Source organism: Taudactylus pleione, unplaced genomic scaffold (assembly GCF_031769625.1).
Source record: "Taudactylus pleione unplaced genomic scaffold, aTauple2 ptg000198l, whole genome shotgun sequence".
Taxonomy (NCBI): domain Eukaryota; kingdom Metazoa; phylum Chordata; class Amphibia; order Anura; family Myobatrachidae; genus Taudactylus; species Taudactylus pleione.
Window position 1 is genome coordinate 15,331,402 of NW_028284600.1, and position 15,286 is coordinate 15,346,687.

Below are 15,286 nucleotides of genomic sequence, written 5' to 3' on the forward strand. Positions count from 1 at the left end.
AATAGAAGTAGATAGCATATATCGATTAAATATTTATTTATTACCAGTTATTTATATAGGGCACACAGAGGTCGAGATGTACTAAGGTTGCGGTGACCATTCCGCCAGTCACCACAACCTTGCTAATCGCATATGTGATTAGTATCGCAAAGGACAGCTCTCGCGATAAGAGCTGCCCTTTGCGAAGTAGCCGACGCCGGGTGACTGGATATCCGTGGGACCGAGTCCCTTCCAAGCCCCGGGAGCTTCCTGCTGGTTACATGTGCAGGAAGCCCAGGCTCCTCCTCCTCCTCCCTGCACCCGGAAGATTAGGAGGAGGAGGACCCAGGAGGAGCGCAGGCCAGCGACCATGGAGTGCAGGTGAGTGGGGGCCAGCGCTGGGCGACGGCGGGGCGTCGCCCATAGGCTTCTATAATGTAACGCCAGATTTTCTGGCGTTACCCTCTGCACCGATAAAAGTGCGACCGGGGTTTAGTACATATGGAAATGCGGTAAAAACCCAGTTTTGGGGGGTTTACGGCATTTTTCCTTTAGTACATTCCGGCCAGAGTATCTAGTCACTACTCAATCCCTGCCCCAAAGGAGCGTACAATCTATGGGCCTGATACAGTATGGATCGTAATTGCGATCACAGCTGTGTAAACGCACACAATGTAGCTGCAAAAATATGCTAATGTCTGCCACAGCTCAACCGGCATAGAGACGCCCACTGCTGCTTTCTCACATCCGTAATATCTCGCAGTCCTGTGTATACATCGGTACCATCAAAGCAGGGGCGACTTTAGAGAGGAGTGGGCCTGTGTGCATCCCCCGTCACAGGCCCCCTCCTCTTACTCCGGCGGCCGGCAGCCGCATGACGTGGCTGGCCGGCTACCGCAGAATCAGTAGACTCTGGGCACTAGAGTGTGCCTGGAGTCTATTGCGCATTGGCAAATTTCCGGGAATATGGTGCGGCTGCCGTTCTCCCGGTGATTTCCTCTCAGCGCATGCGCAAAACACCGGAAAAGTGGCCGCATTTTCCAGCATTCCAGCAACGCTGGGAGACCCGACGCGGGACCTCGAAGAGGTAAGTTTTACATAATATGGGTGCAGGGTGTGCGGTGCGGGGGCTCGTGTGCATTGCACACCCTGCACCCATTATAGATACGCCCTGCATCAAAGCACCTCTGCCCATCACGCACAATGCAGGTCTGACAAGTATGCTGTCGCCGTGGCTAATTTATGCATGCCCATGCAATGGCGTTCAAACGGACATACACGCCTACGTTTCTCCAAACACTCCTGGCCTGTCACTCACTTTGCGATGGATTGCTATGTGCGTGCGTAATCGCAGTGCATTTGCAGCGCACGAGCAGTGTGGTGCTTACACATTCGAATTGTTGAACAATCGGCCGATCTGCGTATGTAGTTGCAATTGCGTACGCTGCTGAAGCAGGACCTGTATTCCCTATTACATGTACTCACACGTACGCTAGGGATAATCTATCAATAGGTTGGGTGTCCGTCATCTTCCACGTTATTCCCAGGCACAGGCTATGTAACAGAAATATCAGCGAATGTTCTGATTTTAAGCCCTTTTATTTCAATAAAAATTGGTTACAATCTATACTGTGTGTCTATTTTCGGATACTCAGTGTTGACTACTTTATGTCATATTAAATACTCTTTAAAAATTCTGTTGTGTTTTTAAACGTATTCCAGCAATAGGGATCACTATGGTAACGCTACATTTTAAGGCATATATTGTTAGGAACAATGGATCTAATTAGAGTAAGTAGAAATAAGTCTGGGCGAACTGAACACTGTCCAGACGACCTTTAGGTTTTGGGAAAACCAGTGTAATGCGGAGTACACTCTTGGCTGACCCGCCGACCGATTTGGCAAGTATGTTACTGTGCTCACACATCAATTGGCCGACCCATAAGTCTGGCCAGAGGAAGCAGTGTTGACATCATTTGACTACGTGGGTCGGTCGTGTATACACACCTGCAGATGTGAACGATATATCACATCTGCCGTACTGCATGGCCGCAGTGGGCTGGACAATATATATCGTTCATCAGCTGTTGTATGAACAATATATCGTCCACTGTGTGCCCAGCATTAGTGGTGGCAGAAGAGGGCTCTTGAAGGTGAGTCTGGAATATTAAAGGGGAGATTTTAATCATTATAGACAGGCCATGTGGTTTGGTTTTGATTAACCCTTGCACACTCACATTTCATGCAGGCTCAGGTGAGTTGTGACAAATGCTTGAGTAGTACATGCAGTGCCAATAAGCAAACTTTTCAGCCAATTGTAATTCCAAATCCTTGGAGATTTGCAAATGTAGTTCAGTTACACAAAAAAAAAGGCCATAAGGAAGCATACGACAACTAGTGTAGACGAAATCTGAATAGAGTTGAGGATAAATAAGATTGCTGTTTTTTGCTGAATGTTTTAGGTATGACAGCCTTGTTGCTGGGTAAGTTTATGTGGTCAGCTGGTGTGATAAGCCAATGATATTGAAAATAGGAGGCGTTTTGAATGTGGTATATATTGGCCTGTTCGTTTCTATCCAGCCTCTTTTTGCTGGATCTTCACAGTATAGCTGAGTATCTCTGTTTATATTTGTTGCATATCCCAGTATTTCCATTCCCAATTCTGCTTACTTCACCCTTACTTCACAATGCCCCGCCCGCGTTGCTCTGCTCCCCCTCCCAGCCATTTGGCCGAGTTTTCATGCCCTCTCCTGGTGTCCCCAGCCCGTTCTTTGGGCCTGATTCAGAGCCGGACGCAATTAGCGCTCGCTCATCCAGAAAATAGGGGTGGCTATTCAAATGAACCGTTCGCTCTTTGCGGTCTGTTCACGCCTCTAGGTCTGAACGAGCGAACAAAACTTGAGGTCGTTTTTTGGAAAAATACGCCCCCTGGCCGCTCGCATCCTACGTCATGTCCGCTATTTATTAGATTAATCGAGTACATCGACCAGCGTATGAACTGCTCGCTATTCTTGTGGTTGGTTTTTGCTACCACAATCTTGCAAGCAGTTCTGGCTATAAAATAACCCAGTGACGTGGTCAATGACGTTGCTGTTTTAATTATACACACCCATAAAACGCCCGTTTTGACCTTTAAGCATGCCTGCGTTCTGATCTCCACTTCCCGTTTTCAAGCACCTTCCCCTGTTACCACCCACATACGCCTCTTTCTGTCACTCAAATTATCAGGCATTCGCTATTTTGCGAGCACATGAATTTCGACCGCACTGACTGTTTCGCGCATGTGTATAATGATCCGTATGCATGCGCAGTTGGGCAAACATCGCTCGGAGCGAACGAGAGGCCGCTTACGAGCGGCTCTGAATCAGGCCCTTTATCCCCCGTTCCCTCCACCTCAGTGGCACTGTCATCTCCGGCTTCCCCTTCTCTCTTCCCCCGCAATACTCCGTCACCCTCCGTTTCCTCCCCTGTAGTGCCTATCACCATCGCAGTCCCCTCAGATCAGGCCCCCTCTTCCCCGCTCTCACCTCCTTCTGCCTCCACCCCAGGTTCAGCACCTCCGCGCGCCTCTCCGCTCTCCTTCCGCCTGCCGTCTACCTCCCCTCTCCTTCCACCATGCCCGGCCTATGTCCCTCTGGCGATGCGCCGGCGGCGGCTGCTGCTCCTGGCTCGCGATTTTTCCCAGCTGCCTCTGCCTTGGCGGTAGCTGGGTCGGAGGTGGCCCCTGCATATAAGCAGCTCACGGCCATCTTGCCGCAAGCGGCCATTTTGAGCCATAGTTCTTCCCCAGTGGGGCCCAGTGTTTTTTCCTCACAAATGGCCCCTGCTACTTGCCACCCTCCTCAGAGTGTTGGGATGCCTGTCAGTTTTATAGAGCCCTCTCCCTCACAACCCCCCTGGTTTACATCAGCTGGTTTCCAACCAAATACTTTCAATACCCAGGTCCCTCTTTCTATAACTGGCCCTTCCTGGGGTCAGGCTTCCTGGAGCTCGGCAGGGCGCCCTCGGTTTTCTCTTCTGCCACAGTTTTTCCTTCTGTCCCCTTCTATGCCCCTCCTGTTTTGACCGCTCCTTTCTCTTACGCGCCTTATTTTCAGCAGCCTCAGTTACCCTACCCTTACTTACCACATTGGCAAGGTTATGCTCCCGCGCCATTGCCGCTACCTATGCAGCCCTTGTTTGAGGTCAGGTCCGCACGGCCATCGGTCACTATGGCCACACCTCCTCCTCCACCATTTGTCCCTCCCACTCCTTTACCCCCCCACACATGTTACACCTTCTGCTTCTTTGTCAGTACCTCACCAGTCCCCTTCAGTTTCAGCTCCGGAAGTCACTCGTAGTCGCGTAGAGGAACAGTATTGGCTACGGCGAATCCTGTGCCAGGTCTCTTTGAGACGGTCATGTCAGATGAGTAAGTGAGGATGCCGCAGGTTGCAGTTGACAAGGCGAATCCAAGACCCTCTGGTTCCGGTGAGTATGATGTAGATAAGTCCACATCTAATTCTTCTTCTGATTCTTCACACTCTTCTGGTTCTCCAGTGCGCCCACGTAATATAGCCAGAATGGTTGCACGGCGTTTTGCAAAAAAATCAGGTAACACCGCGAGGAAGGATGCTGAGGTAGGGAATAAAGAGCAGGAGGCTAGCGCTGATACAGTACATTGTGTGAATACCGCAGTACCGGGGCAAGATTCGCAGGGGTAAATTTGTTGACTTTTTCTCCCTCACTGACGAAATGAAGAAAAGTTTTACCCAGTCTAAAAAGACGGGGCATTGGTGAGGATGTTTTTTGTGGTTTTAATAACTGCGCTTATGTTCGCGACATGTTATCTGGAGACTAGGGAGGAAGAACATGTTAGCATTATTAGATATATATATTTGGCGCTGGACATGTTCGTTCAGTCTCGTAATTTAGCATGGCGGGAATATGATGCACAGTTTAGGAAGAAGCATGACGGCAGTCTGATCATACCTTTTGGGGTAAAAGATGTGGAGGTTTGGTTAGAAGTGTCACAGCAACGTCGACCCCACTTGGATATGGTGCAGCCCCGTAGGGCCTTTTCAACAGGAAGGTCAGGGATGACGGGTGTGGCGAGAGGGAAATGTCTTGCCTATAATGACTCCTGATGTACGCGGGGGTCAGGCTGTAGTTTTCACCACTCCTGTCGCCTCTGCGGAGGTGAGCATCCGGCCAAGGACTGTCGACATGGGGCGGGAAGTGCTACTCAAGACCGGGGAGATGGTGCCAAGTGAGCTTGTTAAGGGTAGTTCGCCGGTCTGTTTGGTTGCTCTAGCTAGATGGCTACAGTTATATCCCTGTAGGGAGGATTCTTTGTTCTTGTTAGATGTTTTCGTTTAGTTTTAAATTACCTATAGACGCTCCTTTGCTCGTTAGGGCATCCAATAATTTGCGCTCTGGCAGAGATTTTCCGGAGGCTATAAAGGATAAGGTGAGGGCGGAGGTACTGCTTGGGTGAATGGAGGGTCCTTTTCCCTATCCCCCCTTGCAAGACCTCTGTATATCCCCGGTAGGTGTGGTTCCCAAGAAGGTACCGGGAAAATTTTGTTTAATACAGCATCTGTTGTACCCTCCCGGCTTTTTGGTTAATGATGCCATCCCCGAAAGTTTCTCTAGAGTGGTTTATCAATCATTTGATGATACTTTAGATTTGGGGTACGCAGTTTTGGTCATGGTGCTTTGATGGCAAAATTAGATATAGAGTCGGCCTTCCGTTTATTGCCAATGCACCTGGAGACTATGAAGTTTACGGGTTTTAGACTAGATTCCGGTTATTTTGTAGATAAATGTTTACCTATGGGTTGCGCAGTTTGCTGTGCCTATTTTGAGAAATTCAGTTCCTTTCTGCAATGGTATCTACATGCCGGGACAGGGCAAATGGGCGTAGCTCACTATTTGGATGATTTTCTCTTTATAGGTCCAGGGGGGAGTGACGTATGTTCTGACTTCCTTTTTTCTGCTCAGGCCCTTTTTCGTGTATTAGGAGTACCCGTTGCACATGATAAGACGGAGGGTCCTGTTTCTTGCTTATCCTATTTGGGAATTGAGATAGATACAGAGGCAGGTTGCTGTAGGTTGCCAAAGGACAAAGTAGATAGGTTGCTGGATCAAATTGCGGCCTGTCTAGCGGTGAACTCAGTCAAATTAAGTAGGATCCAGTCGCTGCTAGGTTCCTTTAACTTTGCTTGCCGGATAATTCCCATGGGTAGGGTATTTTTCAGGAAATTGGAGAGGGCCACAGCCGGGTCGGTCAAGCCGCATCATCATGTCCATTTATCGTCAGAGATAAAAGATGATCTTCGCATTTGGGCCAGGTTTTTGGCGTTTTCAATGGCGAGCGTATATGGTCTTCACCTCCCGTATTGAACAGGCTGTTACAACTGTATACTGATGTGGCCGGATCGTCCAGTTTTGGGGCCTTTTTCAACGGGGAATGATGTACTGCTCTGCGGCCTCTAGATTGGCGCGAGGAGGGTTTGACGAGTAATTTGTTGCTGTTGGAACAGTTCCCGATTGTTGTAGCAGTGGAACTCTGGTCCGTGCGACTGCACAACAATCAGGTAATTTTTTGGTGTGACAATCTGGGTGTGGTTCACGCCATCAACAATCAGCGCTCATCTTCCCCTTTTGTATTACGTTTACTCCGTCATTTAGTTTTGCGCTGCTTAGAGTCAAATATTAGATTCAAGGCTTGGCATGTTCCAGGTGTTGTTACCGAGATTGCTGATGCTCTCTCTCGTTTTCAATTTGCGCGATTTAGAGCGCTTGTACCGTCAGCTTCTAATGTTGGTTTGGAGTGCCCCTCATTTGTGTGGCAGATCATCAGGCTGGCTTAGAAAGTTTGGCGCTAGAATCGTTGACTCCATCTACTCTCAGAACATACTCTGCCGCCTGGCGGGACTGGTGCGCCCATTGTGCGCTCCCGAATATGGTAGGTAAGTCTTCAAAGGAGTTGCTTTCCTCCTTTGTTTTGGAAAGATACCAACAACATAGATCCAGAGCTTGTATGGGGTAGGCGCTGGCGGGGATCTCCTTCTTTTGCAAATTGAAAGAGGTACATGATCCCACTAAATCCTTTTACTTGGGAAGGCTCTTAAAGTTTGGGCGAGGGGGTCCCCCGTTCAAGCCAACTCTCGTCGGCCGGTGGATGCTCAGTTGTTGTCGGCTCTGTTGGCCATTATGGAGAAAGTGGCGTCTGATAGTTTTGAGGCCTCTCTGTTTCGTCTAGCTTTCTCTGTAGCATTTTTTGGGGCTTTCACAGTTAGTGAATTGGTGGCGGTCAATAAAGCATCCACTTCCTCTGGGTTTTTGTTTAAAGACATTGGCCCTCATTCAGAGGCACTCGCAAGAAGCGAGCGCTTGTTCTGAATGAGGGCGGCCGCTTGTTTTTTTAAGTGCAGCCTCCTGGTCGCTAGCTAAGCTGTGGGTTACCACCTTTAGCGACCGACCAGGTTGACCAGTCTTGACCATCGCGACCATTGGGGCTTGCGACGAGACCCTAAGGTTGGGTCTCGACAACCGCAAGCCCCAGGGAGCTTCCTGCTCTGATTGAGTCACTGCTGATGTCAGTGCGGCTGCCCACAAAACGGCAGGCATTCCTTAATGCCTCCGTTTGTGAAACCACCCCCCCGCCACGCCTTCAAAACGGGGCGAGCTGTCGATCAACATCGACAGCCGCCCCTTTTGTAGTGAGCTCCGAAGCGAGAGAAATCTCTCTCGCTTCAGGGCTTGCGCACGCGCAGTGAAGCCGCTGCACTTGCGCAGGGCCTAAACATCGACCCGGTTGCGAGCGCTCAGCGATTGCGACCGGGTCAGAATGAGGACCATTGTCTTTAGAGATTCAGCGGTCCTTTGTAAACTACGATTCTCTAAAACGGATCAAACTGGTAAGGGTAAATAGGTTACTCTAGAACAACATCAGGATTTGACTATCTGTCCAGTGCACTTAGCTGCTAATTACATGGCGTTGCGTCCAGCTGGGGGGACACAATGGTTGCTACATGCAGATCTTAAGCCCCTCACTAAATTTCAATTTGCCGCAGTTTTTAAAGAGGTTTTAGTGGAGATAGGTCTAAATCCTACTGATTATGGTACCCATTCTTTTCGTATTGGGGCTGCTATGAGCACAGCTATGGCAGGGGCATCGCCTGCATCCATTCAGAAAGTAGGGCGTTGGAAGTCAGCTGCGTATAAGAAATATGTGCATTGTGATAAGTTGTAGACGCGCACCTGGCGACAGCAAGAAAACATTGTTTACCTGCCAATCGTTGAACGGCTAGCTTTCAACAATTGGGTGTGTGAAGGGATTTTTTAATTTTTCCTCCTGTTCGCCATGATCTGACCCACTTTGGTTCATGGGTAGGTTTTTTAGTTTTTTCTTCTTCACTCGGGTTCCTGTTTTCCCAATTATCTCATCCCTGCTATTTAGTTGCTATGTGTTTTTATAAGTTGTGTGGTTTTGCATTGGGTTGGTGTGGTTCTCATGGTCAGGGTATTCCTTTCTCCACAGCGTTGGCAGCAGAAGATGGACAAGTGTGGCTTGTGGGCGGAGAAATATGTGTTGGCTCAGCGTGATAGTCGTTCGCTTGGTGGTCGGAGGATGCGTTGGATAGGAGTGAGAGGTTTGCGTGTTGAGTCGGTGTTGGATCAGATAGTTTATTCTGTGGCTAAATGGGGAGTGCCCGAATTTATGGTGTTGCACGTTGGAGGGAATGACTTAGGGAAAATGAAAGATGTTGAATTGATTGTGCGTCTGCCTGAGTTGTGGGAAGAGGTTCGTTTGCGTTGGCCGCCTGTGCAGTTGGTATGCTCTGAAATGATGCCCCGTTTGACTTGGAGAGGAGTGCGTAAGTGTGGTGCTTTGGATAGGGCTCGGAAGAAGGCAAATGTTGCGGTGGCTAAACATGTCGAGTCCATTGGTGGCTTGGTGGTAAGGCACGGCTTTTTGGTGGGTGATATTGACAAGTTTTTTCGGTATGATGGTGTGCATTTGAATGCTCTAAGTACTGGTTTATTTGTGAAGGATTTGCTTTCTTTTTTGGGCTAGTCAGTTTGGTTGGCGGGCCAGTCTCTTTTAGCGCCTGGCTTTGGCGGGAGTAAGCTAGAGCTCAGTGGCTTTAGGTGGCGTAAGACAACTTTGTGGGGGCACTTACCCTCAATGCCCCTGGCAAATTTGTCCTTCTCCGTGTGGGGGGACCCGGGCGCTTTTCTGTACGTAAGCGCCTCGGATTGGCCCAGGAGGGAATTGAGACTCTCACATCGTTAGTACGTCTAGAGGGGGGACGTTATAGTCGTTCCCCAAGTATTTTTGAGTGAGATGAAAGCTAGAACTGAGCTTGCAGCGTCTCTTTGCCACCATGGTTTAGGTTGATTAATTCTAATTATAAATAAAAAGCTGTGACCTTTGAGCCAAGCTCTTGGTGTCTGTGTGTTTATTTATTTTTAGTTAAGTTAAGTAAGCTAATAAAAGTGTTATGGTGTAAAAGTAATAAACCTATGCATATCTTAGTGTAGACGAAATCTGAATAGGGTTGAGGATAAATAAGATTGCTGGTTTTTTGCTAAATGTTTTAGGTATGACAGCCTTGTTGCTGGGTAAGTTTCTGTGGTCAGCTGGTGTGATAAGCCAATGATATTGAAAATAGGAGGAGTTTTGAATGTGGTATATATTGGCCTGTTCGTTTCTATCCAGCCTCTTTTTGCTGGATCTTCACAACCCACCATCCCACCCGTTATGTTGTTGTGTCACACTAATTCCTTTTCTCCAACTTAGGGGAGGCGCAGCAGGCGGGAGTACGCTGCAGCTCAGTGGCTTTAGGTGGCGTAAGACAACTTTGTGGGGGCACTTGCCCTCAATGCCCCTGGCCAATTTGTCCTTCTCCATGCGGGGGGACCCGGGCGCTTTTCTATGCGCAAACGCCTCGGATTGGCCCAGGAGGGAAGTGAGACTCTAACATCGTTAGTACGTCTAGAGGGGGGACGTTATAGTCGTTCCCCGAGTATTTTTGAACGAGATGAAAGCTAGAACTGAGCTTGCAGCGTCTCTTTGCCACCCTGGTTTACGTTGATTAATTCTAATAATAAATAAAAAGCTGTGACCTTTTAGCCAAGCTCTTGGTGTCCGTGTCTTTATTAATTTATAGTTAAGTTAAGTAAGCTAATAAAGATGTTATGGTGTAAAAGCAATAAACCTATGTATATCTTATAGACATGTGATTTTTACATCAATAGTAATAGGAAATTAATTAAAAGATATTTAAAATATTTGAAGTAAAAAAAAATATATTGACTATTTTGAGTCAGACCAGGAGTCAGGAATTTCTGCTCAGAATTAATGTCAAACAAATCTGATGGATTTAAAATAAGAGAAGGCTGGATCAGTGTCACGGCACTAGGGGTTTGCAGATTTGGGCGGGACCCTTGTGCTAGCTGTTTGAGCTGGAGTGTGGATGAAGCTGGGTGGTTTAATAATGTTGTTCCTCATGCAGGTATGCCTGCAACAGAAGTCTGATGCTGAAGAATGGTATACAGATGCAGGCTAGCAGGATTACCCGCACCTGCAGCAGAATGTAGAATATTCAGAGACAGACTGCAATGAACTAGAACTGGATGCCCTAGGCACAATTGAGCCAGGCTGCAATGAAATATGCTGTGAGGTAATACTGGACCAGGTTTGCTGGATAGCACTGGACCTGAACGCTGCGAAGTGATACTGGAGCAGGTTTTATGATAAGCACTGGAGCAGAATGCAATGAAACAACACTGAAACAGGTTTTCTGGATAGCACTGGAACAGAAAGGTGTGAAACATTACAGCAGCAGATTTTCTGGATAGTACAGGTTGAGTCTCCCATATCCAAAATGCTTGGGACCAGGGGTATTTTGGATATCGGAATATTCCGTATTTTGGAATATTTACATACCATAAAGAAATATCTTGGGAAAGGGGCCCAAATTTAAGCACGGAATACATTTATGTGTTATATATACCTTATACACTTAGGGCCTGATTCAGAGCTGAACGCTCTGACCAGAGCGCTCGCTCTGAATCAGGGCCGTCCCTGCTAAATTTGGAGCGGCCTCCTGGCCGCTCGTATAGCTGTGGGTGATCACCCACAGCTTATGCGAGTGGCCAAAAAGATGGTCACGATGGTCAAAGACCATCGCGACCATCGGGCTTGCGACAAGACCCTGCGGTAGGGTCTTGCTTCCGCAAGCCCAGGAGTGATTTTGGCTCTATCAGAGCCAAAATCACTCCCACTGACATCATTACTGATGTCAGTGGGGCCGGACTCAGACGGTAGGCGTTCCCATGGGAGCGCCTCCGTCTGGCAGTCACGCCCCCGGCACGCCCACCAAAGGGGGCATGCTGTCAATCAACATCGACAGCACGCCCCCTTTGGTGCGAGACCCGGAGCGACGGAGAGCCCGTCGCTATCCGGGTCTCGCGCATGCGCACGACGGAGCTCCCTCCATCGTGCGCATGCGCAGTGGGGCAACATCGACCCGTTTGCGAGCGTCCTTTGCTCGCGAACGGATCTGAATGACCCCCACAGCCTGTAGGTCATTTTATACAATATTTTCAATAATTTTGTGGCTCAAACAAAGTTTGTGTACATTCATGAAATTCATTAATGTTTCATTTACACCTTATACACAGAGCCTGAAGGTATATTTATACAATATTATTAATAAGTTTGTGCCTTTAACAAAGTTTGTCTACATTGAACCATCAAAAAGCAAAGATTTCACTATCTCAGCTATGCAAATAAAAAATCTGTATTTCGTAGTATTCCGTAGTTCGGAATATTTGGATATGGGAGACTCTACCTGTACTACAGTAGAATGCTGTGAAGCAATGCTGGAGCAGATACTGAACCAGGAGTCATGGTACTAATCCTCACAAAGATATTTTGTTCTGACAATGAGCAGTCAGCAGTTTCTGGTTTAAATTAGGGGTGAGCGGGTTCGGTTTTACTCGGTTTTACCCGGATCTTTTTATTGGCTATCGCCGAACATGTGTTTTGGATAGCGAATAAAATCGAGCCAAATTTGCGGTAAAGTGGCGATAAGAACCGAGTAAAACCGAACCCGCTCACCCCTAGTTTAAATAGGGTACCCTTAGAACTGATAGGCTGGATGAATAATGTAACCAGAGTTGTTGAAGACTGGTGTTATGTTCTGGGTTGTTTGTGGACCCGGGGGGGTAGCAGGAGCGATCACAGAAGCAGATTTGAAAATAAAACTAGGATTTTTAATAAGTGCTTGAGCAGACATATAATGTGGCAGTAAATAAAAGTCCAGGAATATATAAATGTGCACAAGAGTTCTGTGGTGGGAGTAAAAGGGTTAATGTCCAAGTAGAAACAATTAGAGCTGTCCAGGTGTGCAGGGAGTGAACTGAAAATAAACAAGCCAGGTATGCAGGTAGTGAACTGAAGCGCAGGATGTCAGCAGGCTCAGGCACTCAGGTATGGGTAAGGGTGATGGAGGAAGCGGGGTAGTCCAGTGGGAGCTAGGAGCTGACAGGCAGACTGGCAGACAGCGAATACACAGGAACAGGATAAGCACAGAGAACTCCCTCTCAGCTAGGCTGAGATACACGTTGCACTGGCAAAGAAGGAAGGCACTGACCCTTCCTAAATACCCCATGCCGTGCTGTTACTGGCCGGAGGGAACATGTGACTCACCAGGATTGGCCAGCCGCATCACATGGCCAGAAGACAAGATGGCGGCGCCCATGCCAAACGGAACGGAGACGCCGCCAGGCCTCACCAGCGCAGAGTGACAACAGGGCCGCACAACAACGCGCGCAGCCAAAGCCCCCCGCCAGGCACCAGCTCCGCCACCAGACAGCCCGCGCCACAACGACCTCACAGGTAACACCCGCCTAGCGCCATGCTGAAATACCATGGCCGTGACAACTGGTTTGTCAGAGCGGATCATGTGTCATAGCAGATCTGTCCAAGATGGTGGCACCCATGATGTAAAACAGTAGGAACTGCACATTACAGATAAATGACCACAAGTATCATGTATAACTTGGATTTTATTTGCAGATAATAGCATGACTCCTCTTCCCCCCCACAGCCTCTTACAGTAGGTGTCCCTCAAGGTTCTGTTCTTGGACCTCTTCTATTCTCCCTCTATACTTCCTCTCTAGGTGAACTCATCAGCTCTTTTGACCTCCATTATCATCTCTATGCTGATGATACTCAAATATACATTTCCTCCCCTGATCTCTCCCCCTCTCTTCTGACTCGTATCTCCAACTGTCTCTCTGCCATCTCTTCCTGGATGTCCCAGCGATTTATTAAACTCAATATGTCTAAGACAGAGCTGATCGTCTTCCCACCCTCACACATAACCTCACTTCCCACTATTTCTTTATCAATTGATGGTATAACTATCTCATCTAGCCCCAAAGTGCGCTGTCTTGGAGTTATCCTGGACTCATCCCTCTCCTTCAAACCACATATCCAGAACCTTTCACAGTCCTGTCGTTTCCATCTCAAAAATATTTCTAAGATCAGACCCTATCTCACCCAGGATGCTACAAAAACCCTGATACACTCACTGGTCATCTCCAGATTGGACTACTGTAACCTCCTCCTATCTGGCCTCCCCAAATCCCATATCTCTCCTCTCCAGTCTATACTTAATGCTGCTGCACAGCTTATCTTCCTCTCCAAACGCTCTACATCTGCCTCCCCTCTCCTACAAGCCCTCCACTGGCTCCCCTTCCCTTTTAGAACCCAATTTAAGGTTCTCACGCTCACTTACAAAGCCCTCACCCAATCTTGCATCTCTGATCTCATCTCCCTTCACTCTCCTCTCCGCTCTCTTCGTTCAACTAATGCACGCCGCCTTTCAAGCCAGCTGATTACTTCCTCCCACTCCCGCCTCCAAGATTTTGCCAGCACTGCTCCCCACCTCTGGAACTCTCTCCCACTCCCCATCAGACTCTCCACCTCTTTGCAATCCTTCAAACGGGCTCTCAAGACCCATTATTTCATCAAAGCCTTCCAGCTGTCATTCTAACTCCCTGATACATGCTCCTTCCTCCCCATCTGTGTCACCCCTGTTTGTCTTCCCCTCCCTTTTTAGAATGTAAGCTCTTATGAGCAGGGCTCTCTAACCTCTTGTACTTCTCCCTACTTTAGTTTCATCTACTTCTTACTCACCACTAGGGCACCTAACACTGCTGCTTATGCTCTGTTGCTTATCTGGGTGTTATGGTCACTAATGTAGCAATATATATTATCCATGTCCTGGTCCTGTATTGTATTGTTCTGTAAGTCGTTTGTCTACAACTTGTTTATGTGCTTTGTAAGGCGCTGCGGAACATTTGTGGCGCCATATAAATAAATGATAATAATGATAATAATAATGTATAAAGGTTTGGATGAAGGGCAGGAAATGGAGGGGCTCAAGCAGACTTCAAAGCGTTTCCGTAGCGTATATTAGATAATTTGCTTGATGGCCGCTCACACGCATTTTGCACATTTTAAACCTTATTTCCTAACATTAATTTCCATATCACTAGCATATTCCGTAGCACTTTACAACTTTATAACTAGGGAGGCGGAATGGGGGTTTGGGGAGAGGTCCCTCACATAGGCAGATTTCAAATGTTGTGTGACCCAACAACACATAGGGGCTGATGCAGAGTCAGAACAGAAGGCCTGATCAGCACGGAACACAGTTGTTAATACGAATGCAATCAGGAATTGTTGCGTTCTGCGCATGCATCGCAGTTCGCGAACCGGCCACTGCGATCGGGACAGCGATTGCAGTGACTATGCAGACCCATCGCATAGTGATTGACAAGAAGTGCCATTTGTGGGAGGTGGTGGGTGGTGGGGGGTGGTCGGCGAAACACAGGTGTGCCAGTTCGTTTGACCGCCGTTGCAAGGGCATGCATAAATTAGCCACTGCGATGCCCTACGCAGCCTGAGGCCTGATAGCGTGCGATGAAGTTAGAAATTCCTGAGTAAGGTCAGAGCTTGTGCAAGTGTGTGTGAGGCTGTGATGGTACTCGATTGTACCGATGGTTTTCTCAGTCTTGCTAAACATTACGGATGTGTGTAAGGTAAAGTGGGCGAACTTATATATATAGTGCAGCGGCATTGTGATCGCAATGGATTAGCATACTATCACAGTTGAACTGCGTGCGTAATCACTATTGCATTTGCATTCCATGGTGAATCATGCCCAGAGACAGAACAGGGCAGGGAAGAGGCAAATTTAGGTCAGGGCACATGCAAACCAGTAATTAGGTGAACACATGC